Below are 5,069 nucleotides of genomic sequence, written 5' to 3' on the forward strand. Positions count from 1 at the left end.
GACATTATAAGCTTTTCTTCCATTAAATGTATTTTCAGGCACAGAGTGACAAAATCAATGCCTGAAACATCCTTTTCTTTCCAGTATTTCAGCTCATCTATTATTCACAAGCAGGACAAGTTTCACATGCAGCAACCAGAGCTGTAAGTAATGCAGACCCACTAACACTCAACTCATTTCTGGGAACATTCCTTCTGCTGGCAGCAACACTTCTGTCTCTTATCCTAGACAGCAAGAAAAGAAAAATGCCTTGCTTATGCAGAGGCATAAGCCAAGTCACACATCTATCTACCCCATCCAGTATTTGCTGCTGTTAGATATATTTCAATTTTATAGCCAGTGTGCTCCTATTAGAGGTTGATCAATACTATGCATGGACTTGGAGAAATTAGAAGAAAATTAAAATTAGAAGTCTGTAAAGAGGATTGAAGAGAACATTAAAAACTTTTAAAAAAAGAGCACTTGACTGATGTTGAAATACTCAGTTTTAAAAATCCATGCAAGTTGACTCATTTAAGAAAAAAAACTACAGCCGAAGCAAAGACATTACATGGCCAAGAGGTCAGCAAGTAATATAGTCCATTTCATAATAATAATAATGAAAAACTTAGAATACTCTGTTAAAACACAAAGTTTTAGAGGAAATGACCAGATGCTCAGACATTTTATATTATTTTGCTACTACTATTTGACATATCAAAGTTATGCGTAAAAGAAAAATAAAGGGTTCGTTTAGTGAAAATTGTCTTTTTTATGAAAGAGAGGGAAATTGAGATTTTCTCACAAAATATCCTGTCACACTAGACCACTTCTATATGCTGTTATAAATATGCATTTCCCCAGCATGACTAGTACTTGGACTATTCATGTCAGCCTGAATATAAAAACAGTGTTTGGTGATCTAAGCTGCGTACCTAGGATTAAAATGATTTTTTGAAAGACCTGAAGTTTTTGTTAATGACTTCGGATGAGCATTTTATAGCTATTCCTCATAATTTTGGTGTCAGGTAAGATCTTTTCCTGCCCTTTCTTATCTTATTTTCACTGGCTTCTGCTCTAAGTAAAGTTGTTTATCAGGGAAAGTAATTAATAAGTCTCTTCAAAATCATGGTCATTTATGAGTGGAAAATAGGTTCACAACTGATTTCCAATGGAGAGGTTTTTTTCCTTTGGTATGGTTTCCCTCATAGAATAAGACCTCTTTGGAAAAATATTAGGCAGAGACAGCTTACATCACATCACTGGAATTACAGTGAATGAGAAGAAGCAGACTACTGTATAACCACTTTTATACAACGATGAAGAACAACCAGTTTGTCATTAATCTTGCCACCTGATAAGCCAGTTTTTAGGAATCAGAGGGAGTATAAGCTCCCTCATGCAGATCAGATTCAAATAAATCTGTTGAACTTTATTATCCCTATTGCTTAATCACCGCATCATTATACTGTTGACAGATAAGGTTTTGAATGATCATATGGGCTGTAAAAGGCAGAACTACCACAGATGGCAACAGGCACTTTGATTTCTTTGGTGCTTTGAGACCTTCTTGCCTGAGGACTCTGTTATGGGTTTCATTTTATGCATCTCTTCAATTGTTCTTTACTTGAAAGAAAATGGAATTATTAACAGTATGAGAAAGGAGGGTCATTAAAGGAGATGAAATTATTAAGGAACTTAGTTCTCCTAAGTGAACTGTACTTTTAATTGTAAAAGTCGATGAAGTTTTTCTGGTCACTGAATAGAGAAAGTAAATTGCGACACTACTATAAAAATATCAGGCCCCTTATGTTACATGACCCTATTAGCCAGGTACGGTAAATTGAGGATACTTGTCTACTGTTATTTTAAATATATAAATTATACGTGGAGTGGTCAGACAGGTCTAAACGAGAAGGGAAAGGAAATGTCGATCGTTCATGCTAATATATTTTGGAGCACACAGATTTGCTTGATTTACCTATGAAAAACTTGCCAGATTTCACATAGTTTCACATAGTTTCACCTTCCTCATAATGTCGAGCAAAAAGGTAAAAAGATTCCCTTTCACTGGGGTTCAGGTAAGAGCCAGAGAGCAGGAGACACAGAGCTAGGTGGTCAATCCCAAATAGGTCTCTAAAGTAATGCATTCCCTTTATAGAACACTTAAACCTTAATTTTCAGAAGTCTTGGACAGGTTGAGCTATCAGAGAAACCCCAGCAACTCTGGTAGTTCAGATCTCTCTGAGAAGCGCAGAATCACTGGCTTGAATTGAAACCCCAAATAGTGACGGGCCTCAAATCAGTCAATTACTAGGAAAGGCACTTTCTCAGTTTGAATTATCAATTATGGTTGATTAATATTGCAATTAAACCAGAAATTTTGTATGTAAGAAGAAGCAGCTGTGGATGTGATAGTGGTTAGCATAAATTATTGCAGATAACCATTCATGCAAGCACTATGCTTCTGGAAAGAACTTAGTTATACCATAGAATCCCTTCTTTTGTCCTAAATAAGAATCAAGTATATCTGAGCCACAGCTGAAAAATTATTCTTAACCTGTTCTATAAACTCTTTAAGAGACTTAACATTTCCATGTTACCTCCTCCAGCCCTTTACTCTATTGATTTTGAGTATTTTCCCAATATTTAGTCTGATTATTTTTTGATACAAATTCAGTTCATTTTTTTCTACTTTCATGCCCACCAAACAACAGATGTCTGTTCTCTTTCTAACAGACTTTTAAATATTGGAAGACTACTAAATAGTGAAATATTTTATGTATTAGAAGACATATTTAGTCTAAACTCGCTGAAAATGTCTCATAGCCTTGAAGCTGGAAGGAAAAATAATCTAGATATGAACATTACTTGATGACATGGTCCTTCTTCATTGCCTTCATAACCTTCTTCATAAGCTTCTTCATAGGGAAGAAGGAATGCTTATAAGAACTGCTAGAACATTTATATGTATTTTTTATTTTTATTTTATACATATGTATCCACTGTTAACATGGAACTTGGAAAAACATGTAAAGGGAAAGCTCAATGCAAGTGACACAATCTGCCAGATAAACTATCACCAGTGAATACTTTGTGAGATCTAAAACCTGAACATATTGGGAATTTCAGACAAGTGTGATTGTGTTATGAAAACAAACAAACAAAAAACTGCTGAGAAAGCTCATATTCTCATGTGATTTGAAGAAAACTGGAGTGCTCAGCAGTCAACAGCATCTCATTTGCTGTTTTACAATGAGTACATTAAAAAATTCATTCTGCATTTATGCTACTGAATGCGTTCTGGGAATGTATTTCTAGGCTTCAGAAATTCACCAGAGAAAAATAATTTCCTCTTGTAGACAAACTATGAACTCTTCTGAATGGATTTCCTGGCATCAAATGGCAGAGGGGGTGCAATTTAAAGTAAGGTAAGTTATTTGGCTTAAATTGAATGCAAGTCTACCCAGGGTTTTCCATGCAGTAGGAGAAAAGCTTCAGAATCTTCCAGATATCCAATCTGAGCATCTGTTTCCACCTCTTTCTTAGTAGGGGAGTTGTTTTAGGTACAGTATTGTTGGCCTGTTATTATTGAAATGATGACAGAGGAAGTAGTATGAAGAAATTGGACATGAACTAATGAATAATTAAGTTCCTGGCATATAATATTTCTTTACTGATGTTCACAGAGGAAAATACTTGTAAGANTACTTCAAAAAGACCAGTGACTTATCTCTTTCATTTAACGCTGTGATGATATTTTTATAGTCCGGGGAATACAATGTACTGGGATAATCGGTCCATGCCATTTAACTCCTATGAACAGATGACAATAAAATTTATATATTTAATATGCACCTCACCAGTCTGTCCAGATTTGCTCTTCCCTTTCCTTTACAGCTATGTTCATGCTAATATATTTTGGAGCACACAGATTTGCTTGATTTACCTATGAAAAACACTTGCCAGATTTCACATAGTTTCACATAGTTTCACCTTCCTCATAATGTCGAGCAAAAAGGTAAAAAGATTCCCTTTCACTGGGGTTCAGGTAAGAGCCAGAGAGCAGGAGACACAGAGCTAGGTGGTCAATCCCAAATAGGTCTCTAAAGTAATGCATTCCCTTTATGGAACACTTAAACCTTAATTTTCAGAAGTCTTGGACAGGTTGAGCTATCAGAGAAACCCCAGCAACTCTGGTAGTTCAGATCTCTCTGAGAAGCGCAGAATCACTGGCTTGAATTGAAACCCCAAATAGTGACGGGCCTCAAATCAGTCAATTACTAGGAAAGGCACTTTCTCAGTTTGAATTATCAATTATGGTTGATTAATATTGCAATTAAACCAGAAATTTTGTATGTAACAAGAAGCAGCTGTGGATGTGATAGTGGTTAGCATAAGTTATTGCAGATAACCATTCATGCAAGCACTATGCTTCTGGAAAGAACTTAGTTATACCATAGAATCCCTTCTTTTGTCCTAAATAAGAATCAAGTATATCTGAGCCACAGCTAAAAAATTATTCTTAACCTGTTCTATAAACTCTTTAAGAGACTTAACATTTCCATGTTACCTCCTCCAGCCCTTTACTCTATTGATTTTGAGTATTTTCCCAATATTTAGTCTGATTATTTTTTGATACAAATTCAGTTCATTTTTTTCTACTTTCATGTCCACCAAACAACAGATGTCTGTTCTCTTTCTAACAGACTTTTAAATATTGGAAGACTACTAAATAGTGAAATATTTTATGTATTAGAAGACATATTTAGTCTAAACTCGCTGAAAATGTCTCATAGCCTTGAAGCTGGAAGGAAAAATAATCTAGATATGAACATTACTTGATGACATGGTCCTTCTTCATTGCCTTCATAACCTTTGTCGTGGTTTTGCTCTGGGTCTATTTTGCTTTCCACCCCCCACACAATTACTACTAGTTGAGAGAAGGTATTTGCAGACAAAAGAGAGACAGGACTTGGGGGAACAGTATAAATATTTATTACTAGTAAAATAAAAACTACTAATAAATTAAAAACTAAAGAATTATATCTATAACAATATCTGCTCAAGTTGGAATGCTATATATACAC

This window comes from Empidonax traillii, unplaced genomic scaffold (genome assembly GCF_003031625.1).
Source record: "Empidonax traillii isolate 1590-97213 ecotype Southwest subspecies unplaced genomic scaffold, ASM303162v1 scaffold867:size481033, whole genome shotgun sequence".
Lineage (NCBI taxonomy): Eukaryota > Metazoa > Chordata > Aves > Passeriformes > Tyrannidae > Empidonax > Empidonax traillii.